This window comes from Lampris incognitus, chromosome 2 (assembly GCF_029633865.1).
Source record: "Lampris incognitus isolate fLamInc1 chromosome 2, fLamInc1.hap2, whole genome shotgun sequence".
Classification (NCBI taxonomy): domain Eukaryota; kingdom Metazoa; phylum Chordata; class Actinopteri; order Lampriformes; family Lampridae; genus Lampris; species Lampris incognitus.
This window is the reverse complement of record NC_079212.1, coordinates 118,727,536-118,751,898: the sequence shown is the minus strand read 5'-3', so window position 1 is coordinate 118,751,898 and position 24,363 is coordinate 118,727,536. Positions and strand designations below refer to the sequence as shown.

General features: G+C 44.1%; 1 protein-coding gene across 5 annotated transcripts in view; it reads left to right on the top strand.

Annotated features, from left to right (window-relative positions):
- The window catches only part of foxp1b (forkhead box P1b), a 175,017-nt gene that overhangs the window by 33,951 nt on the left and 116,703 nt on the right, over positions 1 to 24,363 (top strand). For 4 of the 5 annotated variants that reach the window (XM_056272988.1, XM_056272992.1, XM_056272991.1 and 1 more), the window contains exons 2-3: positions 2,954 to 3,001; positions 21,061 to 21,127. The gene's annotated coding sequence lies outside the window, so the exon portion shown is untranslated. The remainder of the gene's footprint in view (positions 1 to 2,953; positions 3,002 to 21,060; positions 21,128 to 24,363) is intronic. The other variant, XM_056272989.1, reaches the window with a different exon arrangement.

Here is a 24,363-nt window from a genome sequence, read left to right as displayed (position 1 = left end):
CTGTGTGATCAAACTCGATCCATATTGTGGAGTAGGGCACAGATTCCCTCCTTGTTAGCAATCTAATGAGCTAAACAAGCCAAACAAAGGAGAGGTGTCCTGAACAGGTCTCCTGAGGGAGCTACTTAACGTCACCGCCGCCCCTCTTGTCTTCTCTTTCCCCCGCCGTATCGATTCACGTCTTCGTTGGTTATGCCTGGTCCGCTTTCGCACACATGGGTGGTGTAATCAGTTAAATGTAGCCCCGGCTTTCTTATTATTACCTGGGTGCTTAACACTGTGTGCCCCCCCCCCCCTTCAAGGACAAATGGTGTAGGAGAAGGCTGATCCCGTGTGAAGTCCCTGAGCTCTCGCCGAGCAGCAGATCTCTTTTCAGCGCCAGCTGTTCTCTCAGATATACTGGGCCGTGCTGAAATTCTCTTAATATAATTCCGGGAGGCTCAGGAGAATAGCGCAAAACAAGCGTGCCAGTGAGGAGACCGTTGAATTTTTCATCAGCAAGCCCGAGCTCGCTGAGTTAGTGGGCAGCACTCTCATTCATGAGCAGATGTTCAGCGCAGTTACACTCTGCAGTTAATGTGAACTTATTGGCCTCTCTGCCATCGGCTGCAAGGACGTTGGCAGCGACCTGGCATCTGAGAATTACTCCCGGTAAAAAACGCAGGCCAGGAAAGCGTAGCCCTGGTCTTTTTTAGCCACCTTCCAAGCCCAGGAGCTCGAGCCTGGACAGGGGAACGTGTTGACAGACCATCCGTCTTCAGACCGACAATGATGAAATGCTTAGCGCTGTTAGTTCGGGGAGTATTAGTGAAATTCCAGCAGACAATTTGCACAAGTTTATCATTAGTATCTTCATGACACATCAAACATGAAAACACACCACTTGGCAGTACACATGACAGTTAAATACGAGAAGGCAAGAGTCACTTTTTTTTATTGTATGGACACTTGTAAGAGGAGTAATTGTTTCAGTAACCTTGAAAGAGGAAATCCAAGAAGTCTCAGAACTTCTATGAACGAGGTAATAGTTTGGCCTTGTTGGGTCAATGGTTGAGACCAGCTGGTGCTGTGGTCTGCCTGGTGGGCTATATCCTTGCCTCAACCTCGTGGTCGGGGCATCTGCACGCTAAAGCAGTTCAGTTTTGGTTTGATGAGACCATACAGCTATGTTGCACTTTCCGACTCCCTAAGCCAAAGCAATTTCTGGAAATGAATACTGTAAATCCCTATGAAGTGTTGCAGCATCTACTCTAACCGTAGCACGGATCGGAGTATGTACGAGACTGAAGGTCTTGGGAGGTAACGTGCCGTTCGTCTTGGGAAAGTGTGAAAGTCATGACAGTCAAGTTGTGCATGTGGGACTTAAATAGTGGGAATGACAGGCTCTTGTTTCCTCAGCTCCTTTTCACTTTCTAATTGGTCGTTTTCAGGTTCGCTTTACGAGAGCAAAACTAATTAGTGTTTCTAAATTCAGCAGAAAAAAAAAGTCAGTCGGCTTGATTGTTCTGGTTTCTTCTCCTGTGTTAGGCGTCCAACAATAAAATAAGACTCTAATCATTTTCAAATAGCTCATATTTTTAAACCCCGGAGCTGAATGTCACTCTTGGTCTCTTGGCATTTTGTTTGGCAAGATCAGGGAACAGTGGCTGCCCTCTTGCCTGTGTGCTCTCTTTGCGGGAAGTTTGGGCTTGGGGCCGGTGGAAAAAAAACAATGCGTTGTGTTTTAGGTGGGGTTGTTTCTGCTTTGATTAGGAACGTCCTGCTGACAAGAGCAGCCCAGCAAGTTTACAGTAGCTCTGACATTGCCGTTACCTTTATTCAGAGCGCTCCAGCTGCAGCGAGCCCTCAGGAAGCCCAGCGCAGGCCCACATGGGCGGCTGGCGGCCCGCGGAGGGGAGAGTGAGGCCTGTTTGAGTTGGCAGACGCTCCCCTCTTAGGGAACTTTTGCTGCCTCTGCAGAAAGGCCAGTGGCGGTGGCTCTGGTGGGGCGGCGGTGATTCCAGGGGCAGGATGGACTTTTTCCACCTCTCCTACCTCGGAGGAAACACATTTTGCCGTCTCTTCCCTTTGTGTTTGAAAAAGGAGGGAAGGCCCTGAGGCGCAAGGGCACGGGGGGCAGCAGGAGTGAATGACAGAGTTAAGCTGCGGGAGGTCCGCTGGTCCTCTTGGGCGGTGATTTGAGAGGGACATGTCGATGCTCTGAACGTAGCCGCATCAGACAAATTTCGGGTGTTCTCAGAGCTCGCTCTTTTAAGGCCTCATTAATACTGATGGAAAAAATGTTTATAGGTCATTTTAACAGTGTGCTGTAAAACTTGTGCTGTTTTTGTTTTTCCGTCAACCCCATCGGGATTCGTTTTTCAGAAGCCAGTAATTAAGAAGCACTTGGTCTAAGGTTAGGGAGGAACAGTGTTTAAATGCAATTAGAGTGGAGCTCAAATCAATTTGAGCTCAATTACAGTTTTCTGAATGTGTCATTATTTGTTTAATCAAGGGAATTCTCATTTGAGATGCTAAATATGTATCCAAAGATATTTAAAATGACAGGGGGAAATAAACTCTCTGGATCCTACTTAATGTTCCCTTAATGAAGAACAGTCTGAAAGGGACCTCACTCCCTCCCTTCCTTCCTGCTCACACACACTCTGTCCTCAGCGGCAAGTCACACACACACACACACACACACACACACACACACACACACACACACACGGAATGATCAGACTGCATTTGATATGACTCTGCTGGTGCTCTTTCACAACAAAAATGTGGCGGTAGTGGAAAGAATGAGTTTTACTTTTTGTTACTTACCTCCGTCTTACAGGGGCTGCCGCTGTTTTCTTTAGTGTACAATTTCTACATTTTAACGGTCTTTCTCCTTCTCCCCCGCCATCCCATCCGCCCTCCTTTCCTTTCCTTCTCCTGCCCATCTGTCTCCTGTCCTCCCGTCCAGCCAGGACGGACTCTCCAGTGGAGACATCCTGTCTACCCAGAGATCAAAGTAAGTAAATGAGTGGTGCGCTCAGTGTTAATGAATAGACAGCACAGCTACAAACATACACAACACTCGGTGATGTATGCTGGGCCATTTGTGGTCATCCACCGCTAATGTAATTATTATTGAGATTTTCAGAGAAACAGGTTTTCAGTGTCTCTTATCAAAAGATGTATTTTTCATGTAAATTATTGTCACATGAGTTGGTAAACATGCCTAAACGTGACAGTGATAAGCTAGGCTTTTGCATAGTAACTGATGCCTATGCTAATGGCTCATGGAGCCACTTCCTGATGCACATCTCGTATTTACATCCCTTTGAATGCTGTAATTGACGATGCACAGTTGGTATGGAGCCCTAAACTTCTTCTTAGACAACTGTGGGGTGGGGGGGGGGGGCGATGCATTCTGGATGAAACCTTGAAGGAAAGAAAAGAAAATCACCAATGGTGTGCCAGATCATGTCTGCATCCCCCTGACTATCCTAGAAGTCATTACTCTGTGTGTAGTGTATAAACATGTCAAAAACAAACAATGACCCTGGGCAGACGCCACACAGCAAAACAATTTCAAAGCGCAGAGTGTAGTGTAAACACGAAACACGGCTGACCTTCACGCAGGGAAGACTTCACCTTAAACCTGCTGTTTATTTTATAGTCCCTGTTGACCTTGGTGAGACTTGAGTTTACATTACATTCTTCTGTTTCATTTTTTAGAGGTAGATCTGCCTCAGATTTCAGTGACCATGTTGGCATTTATGTCTAGGTTCTTATGTCTAGGTGAAAGTAAGTAAACGAGTGGTCTACTTCCACGTGGCGTTTAAGAAAAAAGTTTTAAATATTCCTTTCTATTGATCATGGTATTCAGTCCTACTCAACATTCTCCCAAACAGAGCCAGGGGTGACTGTGGAGTGCATTGCATTTTCCCCAGATGGTAATCATGAACTACCTTATCAAATCGTGTCTCTGATGAAGGCCCCGCTGTTCACCCATGTAGAGTTCTGGAATGGTATCAACCTGTGATATTTCCAGAGGAATTTGCTGGATAGGTCACTGAACGTAGGGATGCAGTGGGATGGGCAAGAGTCTTTGGCAGGCCAACATGATGTTCACATCTGTGTCAGATTGAGCTCAACAAAGGTCTGAATGACCCTCGAGTGCAAGCTGTAAGCAAATTGGTGGCACGGTGGCCCAGTGGTTAGCACTGTTGCCTCACAGCAAGAAGGTCCTGGATTCAAACCCCAGGCCATCCCGGGTCCTTTCTGTGTGAAGTTTGCATGTTCTCCCTGTGTCTGCATGGGTTTCCTCCCAAATGCTCCGGTTTCTCCCCACCATCAAAAAGACATGCATGCTAGGGTTAATACTCCTGTCTGTGTCCCTGACCAAGGCAGTGGAAAGAAGAACTGGAGTTGGTCCCTGGGCACTGTAACTGCCTACTGCTCCTATACACTAGGATGGGTTAAATGCAGAGAACAAATTCCTTGTAAGAATACAATTCATGGGCGTCCGGGTAGCATAGTGGTCTACTCCGTTGCCTACCAATATGGGAATCACTGGATTTAATCCCCGTGTTACCACTGGCTTGATCGGGCGTCCCTACAGACACAATTGGCCGTGTCTGCAGGTGGGAAGCCAGATGTGGGTATGTGTCCTGGTCGTTGCACTAGCGCCTCCTCTGGTCAGTCGGGGTGCCTGTTTGGGGGGGGGGGGAATAACGTGATCCTCCCACATGCTATGTCCCTCTGGCGTAACTCCTCACTGTCAGGTGAAAAGAAGTGGCTGGCGACTCCACATATATCGGAGGAGGCATGTGGTAGTCTGCAGTCCTCCCCGGATAGGCAGAGGAGGTGGAACAGTGACCGGGACGGCTTGGAAGAGTAGGGTAATTGGCCGGATACAATTGGGGAGAAAAAGGGAGGGGGGGGGGATATAATTCATTGTAAGAATACAATGTCAAATAAAGTGGCTTTCATTATCCTTCTTTAAATGCATACAGTCCCATAGTGATGTTATGTTTCCCTGCTGTGCCGGTGCAGCCATGAGTTGTGTTGTAGTGTGACTTTGCTGATCAAAATGGTCGTTGCATTGTTTGATCATATTTTATGTCGTCCAGCCAGCCTTGGCTCATATTTCATTTGCTCCTTCTTGGCTGCAATGAGTCTTATTGTATGTTTTCCAGATAAGCTTTTCTTGCAAAATGGTGCAATAGTAAATGGAAAATATGAGTGTTTTGTCATTTAACAATGTAAATGAGCCATCTTAAAAATTTCCCCCACCTTCTGATGAGGGACTCTATTTACATAACCAGCTGGGGATGATAATTATGGAAATTATTTGCATAGACAAACCAAGGTTTGTTTCATTCCCCAATTATTCAAAAAATGTACACATTTTGTAATCAATCAGAGATGTGTTTTAGAGTTAAAGAGTATCATTACTATTCAAAACATTTAAAGAGCAGCTTAAGATAGGAGAGAAATAAAAAAAAAAAGTTTTTGTTTTTCCATAGAAAACGATTTCTTCTTTGTATTACAGCTTTGGCATCGTGGCACTTTGCATGTAAGTGAATTCTAATCACGTAATTATGAGGCACTTTTGAATATTGATTGGAAAACAAGGACATAGTAAAGAAACACTTACAACTGCCCCCCAGCTCCTGTACCCATTCCATTAATAAATACTTCAATAGCTCTTCAGTGCTGCTCTTGCCTTATGCAGAGTGGCAATAAGAAACAGTGTCGTTTGATTTTCGCTGATATGGCACGTGTACTTCATAGATGGATGGATTGGATGGATCCAATTAGCCATGGTCATCGCTCATGTATTTAAGCTGACAATGTAAGTCTTTCATTGAATATCCTGGAATTTGGCACTTTTGTGAAAGACTCCATCGAAGTGCTCTAAAAGCCAATAAAAAAGCTCCTTGTGGGCAGTGCACCCTTGATAAAGATTTGATTTACAACAGTAACACATTTTTCACAGTTGCACACAGGAAAGACAAGGGAAATAATTGATTTTCAATAGCCACTAGACAGTGATGGTGGAGTTCTTACAGGATGGTGAAGTGATCAAGAGCCATGATTTTTTCATCTTTGCTTTTACTCTATATGTAAAAGGGTTTATCAGCAAATAATGTGTTTTTTAATTGAAGACACTTGCTAAAACCTACAAAAAAATCATTCTGCAGGATTATATTTCCGGATAGCCGTGAGGATTAATGACTTCTGAAGGCAGCCGTACAGGTACATGTAGTTCCCTGTCAGGCCTCCTGACCCTTCATATGGTCTCCACTATGTTGGCCAGTTAATGCCACGGGCCCTGTTTGAAAACATATAGGGCGGGCTGTGAAGCACCCTTACCCGGGTCATGCTCAGCTTGCAGACATGTACAACACAATGTGACAAGCAACAGATGTGTCACACAGCCTGGAATCAAAACAGCCATTCCTGCATTGAATGGTGCACACCATCAGACGTGTCTCCTGTGATGAGACGGGGGAAGAACTCGCTCGCTTGCTGGCAGATGAGACAAGGCAGCGCCTCTGCTGCTCCCAGCTTCCTGTCTGGGAGAGGACAGGCCTGTTTGTTGGCTGGTCTGACACTCCCAGTCACTTTGTCATCTGGGGTTCATGCCAGAGCTCTGATCACGCATACGTGCCGCATTCAAAGATCCTCATATCAACCCCATGAAAGGTAGGCTCCCAAAGAGACAACAGCCAAAGGGAAGTGTCCCCTTGAATACACTCCATGTAAGCACAAATGTGTCGTGCGCTAAAAACAAAATAAGATCGCATGACATCATTGAAAATGATTGAATTGATCTTTTTTTTCTTTTCTTTTCACTGTCTGGAGTGGAGGGATTTATATATACAGTGTCATTTTCTGTCCTGTCCCATATGGTGAGAAGGGAGAGGCTTGCACAAAGACAAAGGGACCACAGGCCGCAATCAACTTGTCCATGTCCATATTGTAGAACCAGATTGTTTTGTTTAACAGGAGCAGTAAAAATGAGGTAAACGTTAGCCGGCCGGGGGGACCGTGTTAATGATATCCTCGGCAGCTTAATCTGCCCATTCCCCACCACCCCGTAAGCAAATAGTGTTGGCACGTGTGGAGCCGGTGGGGAGAGAAACGGAAATCCATCATGTGAACAAGTGAATGATTGAAGGTGCAGCGACAGCTGCTTGACTGATCTCATAGCGGAGACCATCACCCTGCATCTGTTTACCACTCCTGACAGCCACACGAGTGTTTATATTCACGCATGTAATTGAGCTATTTTCCGGAGCCGGCCGTAACCCGCGCTAAGTTATATCCCAACTTTCCATTATGGCGTGGGGGTAAGTTTTACCGATAGTAATCACGCCCAGCAACACTGCTATGTAAATAGGGCTTTATCAGCATTGGCAATTTGGTTAAGTGGCATGGACGTGGGTGAGCCACACATCCATCTCTGTGGCGGTGACACGGGTCACATACAGTAGACAGCTGTTATGAAACATGGCTAACTTGCGTTGTTAACAGCTATGTATGCGACAAGAATGTAATCAGGAAAATGAGTCGTTGTGTGTTTAATCTTCATTGTTCAGAAACGAGACAGATGGGAAGTACTCAAACTTGCTATCCGGGCAAGCTCAATTGTTTGCATTCAGTATGGTGTATGGAAATTGAAATGGGAATATCTAGATCTAGAACGTTTCATTTTAATATTCAAATGTTAACACCAAACAATATAATGTGTTATGGCTGTATTTGCATACAACCCTGTTTGCTGCTGTGTACTCGGGATGATACGGGGAAGAGAAGGGGACAAAGATAGTGAGAGAAATACAGGAGAATGGGCACGCAAACAAAACTTTGTCTGCCAGTTGTAGGCAAATGGAATCAGATAACTTCATGAACTTTGTATATTAGTTCATTTCAATCAAGGATGTCAGAATTTTATGAACTGCCATAACTGTACATACAAAGCCATGTTTGAAAGACCATGCTTGAGCATTGTTTTAATTGAGGTATTATTTCAAGATGCATACTGCATTGCCTAAAAACAGACATTTAAAAAAAGAACTGAAGGTTGGCCAGATATATTTAAGAATCAAGAACAATTTATTGTCATTTCTATCATGTGCTTGCATACACAAAAGAAATTTAATTTAGTTTCACCCAGCCTACAGCAGCGCAACACACAAAAGATGAAAACACATATCCAAAATTTCCAAAGAGACCACCAAAAAAATACAAAAGCAGAGAGAACAAAGCAAAAAAAAAAAAACACACAGTTAACAACACAGTCCATTCAGTGCAACACTGTCCACAATTTTCACTGTCCAGAGATGACTGTCGGAACTGCTGGTCTGCATGGGCTAGCAGTTAGCTTAGCCTGCCCTGCGTCCGCGTCTTGTCAGACCGCCCTCGGTGCTTCCTCTTCGAGTGCAGCTCCAGGCAGGGCCGTGGTCCTTAGGCCCACCAAACACAGAAGACCAGGCTCCCCCAGCCAATCCAACGCTAGCTCTCTCAGCCAGAAACCTTCGACACACCTTCCCCGCACTCCACACAACGACACAAACGCAGACGCAGACAAAAACACTGCGCAGTTGACGCTAGGCAAGGCCGCCTCCAAACCGCCTCGGTGTTTCCTCTCGGGCACAGCTCCGGGCAGGGCCGTGGTCCCTGGGCCCACAGGACGCACCAGACCAAGCTCTCTCAGCCAATCCAGCACCAGCTCTCCCAGGCATTAAACGGGGGGAAAAAAAATCGAAGATCAAAATAAAAAAACTTCAAATGATGACTCAACCTTAGACGCAGACATAGACATGGACAAAGACACTGCATAGTCGGTACTGGGTGAAGCCGCTACAAACGTGAGTTTGCGCCGCCATCTTCCCACCCTGATATATTACAATGAGACCAGTAATTTTGAATATTTTTCTTGAAAAAGGAACTCCGTTCTGCACATTTATACTTTATCGCAATTGTGGGACCTGGAACACAGCAGTTTATTTTGGGGTCTCCTATGATAACAGTTTGCCACCTCTGTTTGCAATTTGTCAAAATGCTCCAGTGATAACAACCTCATAAGTTATCTGTGTCTCTTTCTGTCACCCTCTCTCTCTCTTTCTCACACACACACATACACACACAAACACACACTCTCACTCTCTCTCTCTCTCTCTCTCTCTCTCTCTCTCTCTCTCTCTCTCTCTCTCTCTCTCTCTCTCTCTCTCTCTCTCTCTCTCTCTCTCCTCTCTCTCTCTCTCTCTCTCAGGATGGGGAGGGGGCAGGAGAAGGATAGAAAAGAACCTTGTCACTATTTGAAAGGGTGAACACAGTGAAAGATTAGCAGTCCAAGCTGTGACATCTATTGCGACCATCAACCTGGGCCATATTAAGTGGAATCACAGATTTTTAATTCTATAAGCTACATGATAGCAGTCCCCAGTAATGAATAATTGAAAGAAGAAAGGGGGCCACTACAAAATACTTTTTCACTTTGTGTTTAAATTTAGCTTATGTCATTGTCCAGCATCGTGATTAATAGTTTATCGCTCACGACTATACATCTCCATGAAGTATCTCTTTCCATCTGTCATTAAACTACACTTGGAAATTGGTTATATTTTCAATCAGGTGCTGCCTAGACTCTCAAAGGAAACAAATAAAAAATAGAAAAGGAAATAGCCTGCAGGATGTACTTGTATGCAGGTAAGTCTGTGACTCAATGCAAGGCATAATTTGTGGAGTAACTTTCCTCTATAGCTCTATGCCTTTGAACGCTGCTCATCTGAAAATCACGCAGAATATTTTTTGCATGATAATTGGATTGAGGCTCATACAAGGCACAGTATGCATCCTAAATGTGGATTTAAACAAGCATGAGGAGTGGAGCCATGTAAGCGAGTAGCAACTCAGGTGCTGTGTGTGTGTGTGTGTGTGTGTGTGTGTGTGTGTGTGTGTGTGTGTGTGTGTGTGTGTGTGTGTGTGTGTGTGTGTGTGTGTGTGTGTGTGCAGAGAGAGGGGCCTACCACAAAGGGGTTGACCATTGAGCCAGAGATTGGCTTCTCTGTCAAATAAAGATTAGGCCTTCATTTCACCATCTAATCCCTGTAAATCTCACATGGAGGAATTTGGGCAGTGCAGAGCTTTTAATGGTGTGGGGGCTTCACAGTTTGCATGTCTTCTTCATCTCTGCACATGAACTTTGGTGGCCACACCGACCTGTTATGTATCTCTTACAACTCAGATCGCTCCAGTTTCTTCCTGCCTTCTTTGGATTGTTGTTGTGTCACAAAGCGATTCGAACGACTATGGGAAAATTTGATTTTCTTTTTTCATGATAATTGATCGCTATTTATCCAGTCATTTCTTTTTTTCTTTTCTTTTTTTTAGCAGTGCCACGCTCATTAGCTTCATGGCTAAGTAGCTGCGAGCCACTTGAAGCGTGTCACATGGGCATCGGTAGTTTCCAGCTGGACTTGGTGATGTAGTGGAACTTTTCCTGTTATTTTTTTCCCCCCACACATTTAGTAATTAAATGTCTTCCTTCAGTTTTCCTTCAACTCTGCTGAACATTCTTTTTATTGAATTATTAATTTGTGTGTATTGAATTATTGAGGGGAGATAATTCTGATCAGATTAATATTAACACCCTGTGAAATATTCATGGATGATGTTAAAAACGATGAACTTACAGAACTATTAATATCATCATAAACCGACACAGTAAGAAGCAGCATGAAGTCAAGTGTGCGGGGGCTGCCCCCATTCTTCTTCATGTCGAAGTTTCCCTTCCCTTGAGGTTGTAGAATATGAAATAGCATAGTGGCTGACTTTATGCTTGATGCTTGGCCTAATGTCATTTGCCAGTCCCGCCTTGGGGCTGACACCGATGTCATGAAGGGGAAAAGTTCACTGGCGTTTGTCTGCCAATCACCCCTGTCACATCATGCACAAATGAGCCGGACTGTAAGTCAAAATTAAATGGCCTATGTCCTGGTTTTTGATTTTGGCCAGTGATTTCATCAGTCCCACGGACGCGCAGCAGTAAGCTCCACCCCCTCACAGTGCTGTGGAAGGTGAACCGGGGCGGTCCTATAATTTGAATTCTGCACTGACTTAATGTGTTTTTATCCTATCTGTTTTATTTTATCTTTATCTAATTTTTTTCTAAGTTGGTCAGACAAGTAACGGCAGCGGTGTCCCACCCTATAATGTCGGCTTTGCTCCATAGGAACTAATTTAATATTTACAAACCATTGTACTCCATGCGGCAGCACGGTGGCACAGTGGTTAGCATGGACGCCTCACAGCAAGAAGGTCCTGGGTTCGAGCCCCAGGGTAGTCCAACCTTGGGTGTCTTGGGTGTCCTCTGTTTGGAGTTTACATGTTCTCCCTGTGTCTGTGTGGGTTTCCTCCAGGGGCTCCGGTTTCCTCCCACGGTCCAAAGACATGTAGGTCAGGTGAAACGGCCATACTAAATTGTCCCTAGGTGTGAATGTGTGTGTGTGTGCGTGCGTGTGTGTGTGTATGTTGGCCCTGTGATGGTTTGGCAGCCTGTCCAGGGTGTCACCTCGCCTGCTGCCCAATGACTGCTGGGATAGGCTCCAGCATCCCCGTGACCCTGAGTAGGATAAGCGGTTTGGATAATAGATGGATAGATGTTTTATTTATCATTTATATTTCCCCTGTTAATCAACATAAAGTGAATTTCTTCCAGTAGGCCCAAAGATTAAATGTAGTCCCTTATCAGTTTTGATTAAAACCCTGCTTTGGATGAGTCATATTCAGAAAAGATTTCATATATTCTTAGCAGGCTCTTTGGTTTGTTATAACAATCTCCCCATTGTGTTTATAAATTATGGAAATCGGAAAAAAGCAAACCATTATTGTACCATAATGGCGAGCACCTTGAAAAATACGGCGTCATTAATTATGTTTCAAATTCTTACGCCAGCGAAGAGCATAATAAAGAAGACATGAAAGACTCCCTATTCGAAATCCGATAGCCAGGGAGAAGCAAATTATTTCAAATATTTGATATTTAAATTATTTTCAAATGAACAGAGACATGAGCAAAGCAAAGGCGAGTAGTCTCCCCTGGTGATCCTCCAGGCGCCTTTGTTTCCTTGGTGTGTCTCCAGCTCATTAATGTTCTAAGCATGTGAGAGAACCAGTACATACTCCATAACCCATAGCTAGCTGAATGAGACCTCAGGCCCCTCACGCACACACACACACACACACACACACACACACACACACACACACACACACACACACACACACACACACACACACACACACACACACACACACACACACACACATCTCTCAGATGTTTAAAGTCCACTGGCTCTTTCAGGAAGTGATGGCCGCTGAGCTGCCCTGATTAAAATGACAATAGTCTAATTAACTCGACCCCTGTGTCAGTGAGCTAAAACGGCTGATGGCCCGCCGGTTCCTGCTTGAAGACCCTTTGTGTCTCCTCACCGTGCAAAAATAAGACGGTTTTGTTTTTTTATTTTTATTTATTTATTTTTTTTAAAATCCCCCCCCCCCCCAGCAAAAACGCCTTAACCCCATTCAACAAGATTCGCGAATGGCAATTATATTTCGTAAGCTAATTAAATCTGGGCAGAAAATGTTCTTTCATTTTTTTTTCCCCGTCAGAAATCCTCGTGTGGAATCCTTTGGGGATTTGTCCTTTGGGGGTATAGCATTACAAGCACCTTCAAGCAATGTTAGTCGTTTAGAGTATATACAATTTCGAAATGGTCTATTTGCACTCAACCTGATTTTATTTCAAGCATGCTCAATTATTCTCTTCCCCCGCTGCCCTGATCTCAAAGAACTGAAGGATAGTCCAGTGGTCGTTGTGGCCCCTAACCCTTTTTGGCCTCCGACAGTTGACAGAGGAGCCAAACAAAGACGTGCCAAAGGTGGCAGACCCAAGCTAAAGAGCCCAATTTATAGTTGAAATCTAAAGTAGATAACGTACTCCCCTTTCATGCTCCACAAGACAATATTTCAAAGCTGGACTTTACTTGCACCCCCATGGTCCTTTGGCATTATTTGATGGGCTTGTCTAAGGGATGGAAGAAAGGGAGAGGAACAACAAGCAAAAAAAAAATAAAATAAAAAAAACTTAAATGACTGAATTAGAAACTGCTTTTTGTTCTATTATCCTTCTGCTGGTGATTAAGGTCTATAGGGAGATAATTACGCTTTAGTGTGGAGTTAATGAAACGAAAACTTCTCTTTTCTTCTGGAAAAGGAAGGGCAGATCTTTTGTATTGCTATCTGCAGACATCTCCCACCCTTGACAAAGCGTGCGGAGAATTGGTTTTGTTTTAAGGCTGGGGTCTCTTCCCTGCCTGTCAGTCCATGGCTGATATGAGGGATCTCTTGTTGAAGCCAGAGTCAATGAGGTCCCCCTCTGCCGCACTGTTGCGTCTGCCACCCTGTGTACGCTAGGTACCCTGGAATACATCACGCAAGAAAACAAAGCAACAGGTCATGTGGGATGTGTGCTGATTTAAAAAAGAAAAAAAACGGGGCTGCGCCGGGCCGAGGCTAGGACGGCGGTCTCCACCTCCACCTACTACATGTTGTACCACTGGTGCGGCACACCGTTTATAACTCCCTTTTTAACCGTGTAACAGAAACAAGCATGTGTTCGCCATTCTCACAAATGACCTCTCGGTATTAAATATGGAAGGAATGTGCGCATTTGAATTGATCACACTTCAAAACACGGGAACCATATGTACGTATCATCTGACTTCGGATGCCTGCCGAGACCGACGCTTCTTTGAACCCACGGAGGTGTTGACCAAGTCATTGTCTGGTATGTTGCAGCCGCACGAGCGGTGGCCAGAGAGGACAGTATTAAACTGTCCTTGTGGAAGTTCACATCTGGTGCATGGAGCTGCATGTGCAACTGTGGGCAGCCCCCCCGCCCCCACACACACACACATACATACATACACCACCACCACCCCGTCTGCAATCTCACATTTCATCATCTGTTCTCCAGCGCCAGGGTGCTCCGGCACAAGTTGGCCGCTCTGGATCCATCTGTTGTTATTATTTTCCACTGATAATTGGCCCGAACAATGGAATGCCTGTGTCCCCCCTTGCCTTTGAAACCCTACACCCTGTTTATTTTCTAGAGGTCCCTTTTCTGCGCTCGCTCTCTCTCTCTCTCTCTCTCTCTCTCTCTCTCTCTCTCTCTCTCTCTCTCTCCTCTCTCTCTCTCTCTCTCTCTCTCTCTCTCTCTCTCTCTCTCTCTCTCTCTCTCTCTCCTGTCTTCTCTGTCTCTGTCTCTCTCTCTGTCTGTCACTGTTTCTCAATGTCTGTCCCTTTTTGTCTGTTTCACTCACTCACTCACTCACACACACACACACACACACACACACACACCTCTCCTCTACTTTCCCCTGTTACTACCTCCCTCATGCAACGCCTGCCTTTGCTCCTCCTCCTCCTCCTCGACTCCCCCCCAGCCCCATCGGTTTGAGATGGGTGCACGTGGAAATGACATCTTTGACAGGCAGCATCTGAGGCTGGCTCCAGATTTTCTTTGTGGGCTCAGCTCCCGTTCTTCTGGGTTCACTTGGAGTTTTTTTTATTTTTTATTTTTTTTATGATGGCCTGGCAGATCAGGGCACTTTCCCCTTGGACTCTCCCCACAGTTATGGGTTTTCTATACTGAAGGCTGTGGGGTTAGCGGGATAGAAAGATAGAGGCAGGAAGAGGGAGGACGAGAGGGAGGGACATGGGGAAATTAGACAGTGAAGCCAAGCCTCTAGAAAGTAAGATGTTGACAATGAGCTCTGGTCTAAAACTCTTTATTGCCTTTTTTTTTAAAACTTATTTTTTTACTGTTTTACATGTATATTTTTTTTACCCCTCCTGCACTTCCTTAAATGTGTATCTCAGAGGACCGGTCCTGGGGATGAGTAAAAGGATCACAAGGTGTAATATATTTCTAGTGGACAGAATTTGATGAAAACCCACATCAAAAAATGACCTAGATTAATTATTTAAATATTTGAATTGTTAATTATAGTTGAAGGCTTTAATTAAAGGGTATCATGGTTAAGTCTTCATGCCCTTGTCATAACGTGACTTTGGTTAATGCTAACCATCAAATTTAGAGCAATTTGCATGTTTGTTTTGTTTTTTTGTTTGTTTGTTCAACTTCCTGGCCTTTTTATTAGTCCTCTACAGCTGCTAAAAGAAGGTTTTTGATAGCTTTAAGAAAAGCTAAAATGATTAGTAATTAGAAATGCGGGGGTAGATGGCGAGGTGCAACATCATACCAAAAATGAAACAACCTTTCATATTTTCAATTTTGAATTAGCAGGTTTTTTTCTTTTTAGAACTTCTTTTCACTCACCTCCCATGGAGAAAAAGAAAAGAAAAGAAAAGAAAACCAACCTTCTTTCTACCTTTATCTCTGCTCTGTGTGACCGTGTTGATGATCATTTGTTCTGCTTGCTCTTGTCTAATTAACAGAGGCCAGTGCAGGTAGGGCTCTCAGCAGGCAACTGTTTTCTGCCAGTTCATTTGCTGAGTGTTTGTGTTTATGCAAAGGGGCCTCTTCCTGCATATTTAATCTAGAGCAAGGCACACCGGCTTTTGTTGTGTTTAGACCACATACCTCCAGTCCCTCTCAACACTTCAGTCTGGGCGCCAGTTCTCTCTCTTTCTCTGTCTCTCTCTCTGTCTCTCTCTCTCTAGCACTCTGTTGCTGTCTGTCTCTCTGTCTGTCTCTCTCTGTCTGTCTCTCTCTGTTGCTCTGTACCTGTTACTGTCACTGGCAACTCTCTCTTGGATTTCAAAACGCTTGAGCGTTGGGGAGAAGGAGGATGGGATGGGGGGAGGGGGTGAAGCCTGCTTCAGTGTCATGAACACAAGAGTTTTATTAATGTTGATCGAGAGATTACACTCTTCCATGGGTAAGTGTAAAGAGTTCATTTCCCCCCCCCCTTCCCCTTCTCTTGCCTTCCCCCCTCTGAGGCGGTGTGGGACGGGTGTGGGCGTGCACTGCATTTGCGCTGTAGGGGTGCTCTGTGAGTGACTGACGGCACCGTTTTACATGCAATGGGTAGATGGAAAAGTGTGAGTAAGGGGCTATTCATGGACGCCCAATGTTGAACTGAAATGCTGTGCAATGTAGGCATTCTCTTCATTAGAACATTAATCACTTTTTTTATTAGTATTATGCAGAACTCCTAACAAGTTCATGTGAAGTAAACCAGTCAACCAGCCCTATTCATATGCACTCCATTTTTCTGTGTGCGAAACCTACTCTTTCTAATGCATGTTCAATTTAGGGTAAGCATAATTAAAAAATGCATCCAGGGTTGTAGCTGTTCGAAACGAGCGGGGTTAGTTGTGTCCCTTTAGCTTATTTTTGTTGGCATGGTTTACATGCCACGCACAAGTGAGTCTGATCAATAGACTTGTTGCTCGGTACGAATAGCCGAATCAACTTTCACTCAAATCACCACTGCAGTCAAAATGCATGCAGCTGATTGGACAATCAGAACAGAGAGTCAGGGAACCTGAAATGGCAATGTGGCTTTGGAGGTAGTGGGTTGCGATGGTTGACTGTTTGTGAAATCTTGCCTTATCAATGCTACAAGATGGAAAAGTGTTGTCAGTGAGAAGTACTACTATAAGAACAGACTCACTTTGCTTCTTGTATTTACATTATATGTAGTTAATGACAACATTATGTGTGTATATTTGTGTGTGGTTGGGGGGATTCTTACATGTGTGTGGGAGACTATGCACTAATTTGCAGCAGTTTTTTTTCCCCCCTGGGTTATAACAAAGGGTAAAGGTTGAAGGTTTGACTACTGTAAGTGATGGCCCCACTACAGTGGGTAAAGATATCAGTGCCAACTTTCAGTCATTCTCTTTATTTTATTTTCTTGACCTGGAAAATGGAATCTGCAGCTTATTGATATTAACAGCAAACAGGATCGGTGGTGGGAAAGGAGCAGGAAGACAGCAGGGAGACCTGGGCGACAACAAAAACCTGGTATGGCCGAGCAGAAGGACTTGGCTACTTCTAAAAGTTGCATTGCATAACGTGTTGTGCTGTGCATCCGGCCCCATGCATGCTGTACTGCACTGCACATGTGTGACTAGGCTTGAACTTTTATGGCAGCCCTGATATAGTTTTACATGCTTGGAGTGACACTTGAGTATGTGGCCAAGGTTCAGATTCTGTCTGTGTAAAACCTTTTGATTCATCTGCTCCAATTTCTCAGCAGACAAATGCTGTAGCACACACACACACACACACACACACACACACACACACACACACACACACACACACACACACACACACACACACACACACACACACACACACACGCACAGCTTTCTAATTATTTGCTCCTCGGATCAATAGATTAGTATCTGCAGAGATAAAGAATGGTGTGACTGGGGCATCCAGGGGAGGAGAATGCCTGTACACAAAGGGTCCTGTTAACGTTTAAATAGTGTAAAGAAATGCGGCACTTTGTTTGTTTTGGGTTAGGAGTGAAATTCAACTTCCTTCGTATTAAGGCAGCAAAGCTCTCAGTGTGCACTCTGTGTACTTTGTTCTTAGCTCAGCAAAATGTGAGGGCAGGTCCAAAGAATCTGGGGGGATCAGACAGGCCTGACATTCACCAGACTGCACTGTTGCCATTTCAGCTTAGAAAAAAAGCCATCTAAAAAAAAAAAAAGGCCTGGTTGGAGTGAAGTTAAGTTTAATTGGTCGGTTTCGAGCATGTTTGCGTGTCAGAAAGTGCTGTTGTTTAAAGTCTGTGTGGGTGTACAATATAATGCCGGAATCCTGCCAATCTCATCAAAAAGAGAAAAATATGCTTTATATTTTTTTTATATCATTTGTTTGTAATGCTTGAAAGCCAACTTTTTTTCTCTCTCTCGATGTGACTTGGTAATGCTTTTCATTGAATCAGTCCATCCTAATAAAAGCAAGAGAGGAGGGGGAAAAAAAAGAGAGAAAATAGTATGCAGGCAGCCCTTTTTAGGAGATCATGTGTACAGTAAGCAGCTGCAATTGTTGAGAAGTGAGTCATGCTATAGATTTTCCTGTGTTTCACAGCAGACAGTGACTTGGAAAAACTCCTGCACACACCCTTAAAACAAACACCAATTGCCCTCTATATAGATATCACTCACTCACCCGGGCCTAAACTCTGCAACGCCCTCCTCTTATTTACACTAAGCTCTTTATACCGATCCACCAGCCATTTAGCCTGGGAAGAGGAGTGCACGACCAGCTGGTTACTTACCTTTCTTTACAAAGAGACATACGCTGTCTGTCTGTGGCACGATAAGGAGATTGTGTAGATTAATTCAGGTGCTCTCTCTCTCAGTGATCGAAGCAACCCCCCCCCCCCCCCAAGACGGGTTGTAAAAGAACCGAGAGACAACTCTTGGCAGCGTCCTATTGACAACCATTGAGTTGAGCATTAATTAATATGGTAATGACGTGTGAAAGTTCATTAACAAGCGGCCACAGAAGTAGCCACAGATATAGTATTAAGCATGCTCGGAGTAATTAATGGAATAACTTTACTTAGTGGTAAATATTCATGGAGCCCTTGTCTTTTTTTGTGTGCGCAGCGTGAAGAGTGAGGAGAGCCTGTCCATTAGAGGGGCTGAAGAGCTGTCCAGATTTGGATGTGGGCCTTTTGTTGGGATTGGGTGCGTTTCAGTGGAGGGGGTATTAATTCATATTTTGAACGTTCGATCTTACAACAAAGCTCAGAGGCACCGATAACACGTATCGGGGACTTGAGAGAATGTTGTGGAGCCGTGACCTCCTCGTGAATAGGGGGGTTCACTTCACAGGTTTATGCACAAAATAAAATGGGCCCTTTGTTCACATTCAAATATATTCTCAATAGTTCTCAACCACAGCAGTAGAGAGAGAGAGAGAGAGAGAGAGAGAGAGAGAGAGAGAGAGAGAGAGAGAGAGAGAGAGAGAGAGAGAGAGAGAGAGAGAGAGAGAGAGAGAGAGAGAGAGAGAGAGAGAGAGAGAGAGAGAGAGAGAGAGAGAGAGAGAGAGAGAGAGAGAGAGAGAGAAACCTGATGGCTCTACATTCTCTTATCGAAAATGTGGTCTTTGCATGCTTTTTCACAAATGCAGCGAAGCGAAAGCCTTTTTCTGCCGAAAATGAAAATATGGGCTGCAATATGTCGACGCTTCTAGGGATGTGATAAAAATGTGCTTTCTCTATTTCTGCAGATGAGACGTAATTGGTTTGCGACCAGGCCTTGTTGTTGTTCTTTTCACATCTTAACACGGTAGATGTGTCCCTCTCGACACGTTGCAAAAATACACCCTCCTTTCCTGTGTCTTTTCAAAATGGTTGCATTTTGATTCATGTCCTTAGCCGCGGTCTCTTGCTGAGCGTGCATATAACCCACCTGGGTGGGTAATTATCTCAACCAGGAGTTGTTCTCGTCCCTAAAATCTCCAATGTGGGAGTGTGTGATGGGCTCCGTTGACTCCACCCGAGATGAGCAGCGTGTGCTTGTTTATCATCACCCCGTGGTCTCCACACCCCACTGTTCTTAATGGCAATAATACAGCTTTGTGCACTTTGAAATGGAGACAATTATCTATTTAGGTATTACAAGATAGGTGTTATATTGCAAGGAGAAAAGGCCTACAGCTGCTATCAGATGTCTGTTGTTGCCTCCCCCCTCTACCCGAATACAAATTTTCCATCATTAAAATGATGGAACATTTATCTAAATGGATGTTGTGCATTGGGTAAACTCATTCAGCTCCCAGGGCTCTTTCAGGTGGTGGGGATTAATGATGTTTAGTTGTTCGAAACTGAAAATATCTGTCATTTGTCACCACTTGCTATTGATTTACGATGCCATCGATGATATGTTAATTGAAATGTAATGAATCAAAATAAAAAGGGGAGTTGTGTGGTGGGAATGGTCCATTCTCCAATGATCGTTCAAACCCGCAGCAGAGTTCAGAGTGAGTCGAATGTTGACTCACGTTTTCAACAAGGGGATTTAACATATAATTAATACTGAGACTGGGCAAGGTGGGCCGGTGTGTGTTTTTTATCCATGCATGGTCTGCTTTAGATAAACACTTAAAAACCTGCACAAAATGACAGGCCGCAATTTTGACTGCCAAATCTAAGCGGCGCAAAAGGAGGAGAGAGGGGTTGGATTTCGGGATTTTTTTTTGTTGTTGTATTTTTTGTATTTTTTTTTTTTGGATATGCTTTAATGCTTTTATTCAAATGCACTTGAGATATTGCAGCACAGTCACTTCTCAGTTTACCATGGAAATAAGATTTGGTTTCTTTTTTTTTCTCATCTTTTCTTGCCTGGGTTGAATGCTCAGTGTGGGATGCTGTGTGCATGCAGAGCAGGGAGCCCAGGGGAGCTGTGCAGGGCCAGACTAGGTACCTTCCACCACCAGGTGGGGCTTCTGACTGATAAAGGCATCTGCTGTCAAGAATATAAAACAAAGTTTTTGTCTTGCAAATAAACTCACCGCTCACATCAGACGGCTCCATTGTTCATTTTTTTTTTTATCAATCGGCCATGGGTGTAGTTAGACTTATCGGGCAGATGGAAAGGCATGGATGTCTCTGTCACTGAAAGCAGTATGGTAGGAAAAGCCAACAGGGGACTTTATGGGCAGTTCTGAGCAGCGATGGTTTTCACACCTCTTCTGAAGCCTGCGAAAGGAAACACTGCAAGCTTTACTAAAAAACAAAGGAAAACAACAGCATGGGAATGAACTGAATTGATTTCTTCCTGATGATTTCTCTGAACACGGATGATACTGTTTGTGTATGTTATTATCCATTCTGATCAATAGCCGCAGCAGCTGGTGGGCGAGTTGGTACCAGCACTCTTACCCAATATACATTGATTTGGTCTGTTTTGTTTTTTTTTCTTTTCCGTGTATAGCATTGAGGTTGTTGATGGCAAAATGTGCTGCGGTGGTAATTATTTTATAACTAGAACTAATTCTCCGTTTTATGTCCGCAGGGCAACGAGGCTGTAGCAACACCACTGGAACTGAAGATTGCTTTAAATAAGCACGTCCTTGTAGAAGGTAAACATGCAGTTTTTCACCAGACCAAGTCTGCATCTGAGTGAATGCCGTATTGAATTGGCTTAATAATTAACTGAAAGCAGTGTGGTTGCCTTGTTTGTATATTTTTAAGGGGGTAGTGAAACTCTGCAGGTGCGCCGCTAACCGTTAAAGGATCTGCTTATGTGAGACTAACATGGTGAGTACTAAACAAATGGTTTGGCCGGAGGTCAGCATAGCTTCTCTTAGGTGTTACTGCGATAACGCCAGATTTAAGTTGCTTAACCTTCTGTGACTATTGATGTTTTAAGGAAATAGGGACTGGAGCACGACGTCAAACACTATCTGTCTCTCTCTCTCAGTTGGAGTAATGCCCAAGTTTGTGTAGTTTGATGTGTGGTGTTGTTTTCAGCTGTTTAAATAAGGAAAAACAAAAATAACTTAGATAGGCAAACACACTCTGTTAAAAACGTGTTTGTGCTTTCTCTATAGAAACTGATTCAGTCCTGTCACTCTGCCAATGTTTTAAATATTATGTGTGACCCTCACTCCCCTTTTTACGTACCTTTAGAAATTTTGGGGCCCCAGGATGTGAACTGCCGGGTTGGAACGATCTGGTGAGGTGGGACAGGGCAGGGCAGGGCGAGGTGTGTGTGTGTGTGTGTGCGTGTGTGTGTGTGCAAACGTTCATATATATGTGTGTGTGTGTGTGTGGGGGGGTAAACATGCCAGGAGCCCTAGGCTTCAGAGGAGAAGTGCATCTGTGTTCTGTCTCACACAGCCCTAGCAGACAGTGATGGGCTTCATCATCTCTCTCGCTCTCTCTCTCAAGTGCTCTCTCTAGCTCTCTGTCTCTCTTCTCTCTCTCTAGCTCTGTCACTCTGTCTCTAGCTCTCTCTCTTCTCTCTCGCACACTCTCTCTCTCTCTCCATCATTCAGAAGGGCGTGTTGTAACTTTTAGATTCTATGAAGACACGCTGTGCATATGGTGACATATAAATGTCATTTTGTGCTGTGACTTATGTTTGTGGCTACTGAGACAACAGTGAAGTTGCTATAAAGGAGAAAAACTGAAGGGTTTCTGCGTTTCAGCTGCTTCTTTGTAGAGTTTGGAGAAGGCAAAATTCCCAACAATGGCCAGCATAAGCAATTGCTGCTTGATTTAAATGAGGTTGTATTTATATCTCACTATTGGACAAGGAAACTCTTGTCACAGCAGCATGTTAATGGCCTGTACTCACTCTGGCATTTAGAAAACAGGTTGGGAAATTGAAAGCAAAAAAAAAAAGTCCATTGATACTTATCTGAAATGCATTCTCCACACAGTCCTACAGAACAGATCCACTCCACCAGGCTTTCAGGTGCTTGTTCCAGATGCAAGATCAGCCCTGAAATCTTTCAAATGATTGTGTAATTAATGTTAATGTAGCAAAGTCGGCCTAATTATTGACACAACTTTCCAATGCGATTTTGATTGCATCACTAATGCAAAAATCCCTGTGGCAGCTTATGGGATTAGTCTGCCTTGGTGTTTAAAGCCATTCTAAAGTGCAATGGAGTTTGACACAGAAGAGCTGTGTAAAGGTGTGTGTGTGTGTGCGCGTGCACGCGTGCATGCACGCATTTGTTTGTTTGTTGGTAATGTTGTATAGATATTTACATACATATTTCTTTATTTCTTCAGATTTTACAATAAAAATCGGGCAAAGACTTTGTCTCTTAATGAGGAAGGTGCACAGCCATGTTTAACCAATGCATTGCCCACTATCAGCTGTACCTGCTACAACTGTTTCTTTAATATAGTAAAGCCTTGCTGTTTTGGCCAACTTTGGCCTGATGATATTAAACTCTACTGAGTTTGTGTCAAAAAGAGGCTTTTGAGGGGCAACCGGGTAGCGTAGTGGTCTATTCCGTTGCCTACCAACATGGGGATCACTGTTTCGAATCCCCGTGTTACCGCCGGCTTATTTGGGCATCTCTACAGCCATAATTGGCTGTGTCTGCGGGTGGGAATCTGGAAGTGGGTATGTGTCCTGGTTGCTGCACTAGTGCCTCCTCTGGTCGGCCGGGGAGGGGAATTGGGGGGAATAGCGTGATCCTTCCATGTGCTACGTCCCCCTGGCGAAACTCCTCACTGTCAGGTGAAAAGAAGTGGCTGGCGACTCCACATGTATCGGAGGAGGCATGTGGTAGTCTGCAGCCCTTCCTGGATCAGCAGAGGGGGTGGAGCAGCAATCGGGACAGCTCGGAAGAGTGAGGTAATTGGCTGGATACAACTGGGGAGAATGGGGGGAGAAAAAAAATTCAAGGAAAAAAAAAAAAGAGGCTTTAGAGGTCCAAAATGTAAGTTGCTTGTTTTGGGGGGCTTCGAAATTCTCTCATCTTTGAACTTTAGTCAAATTTTATGCATCAGTATAACAGAGGAAGGGACACATCATGCAAACAGCGTGTTGTTTGTAATTCTCTGCTGCAAATGAGAATGCCTCTGGAGATCACAGGAAAGGTTGCTTTGGTTTTAGCCAGTCAAGTTGCTTGGATTAATCTGCTTTTTATGGAAGTATTAAGAATAAACAAGTTAATTCATGAGTTGGACCCAAAGAAAGGTCATGTTTAGATATATGGTGGGATTAAAAAAGGCCTCTGTAATGGTTCCCTTGACTGCATTTATTGCTTACTTTAAAAAACTAATTTCTTTATATCAGCATCAAGCTGAAAATTGCAATGTATTAGTATTAGGCTTGGTAAGCTTCTAATTCTGTGGCATTTACAGCCGCCTGTGTTTCCATGCATTTATAACACTTTGATTCTTAAGAGCTCCTTTAATCGCTTTTTCGCTCGGAACATAATAAACAACTCGCTGTAGCGAAAGTGCCACATGGGGGAGATTGCTTGCAAGAAAGTTAAACGTTTCTGTCACTAGCAGTTTTGCTGCCGTATTTTTCATGCACTGTAAGTACCGTAATCTACTCTCTGAGGTCGGCCGCTGCAGTGGCATGCAAAATAGATGCAAGACAGCATAAAATTGAAACATTATCATCCGTACAAAGACATCACAATGGAGAGCAAGGTAGAAAGGCAACGGTGTGTGTGGGTCTATCTTTTTCCTGTTGATTGAAATCACGGATGTATCAGAGTACCTCTAAACACCGTCTTGTGGATGCTGTCTGCTCTCTCTATCTGATGCTTTCTCACTCCCGCTGCAGTATCAGCTGCCATCAGAAAAGGGCTCTTTGAGATACCCTGCATCTTTATTGTCT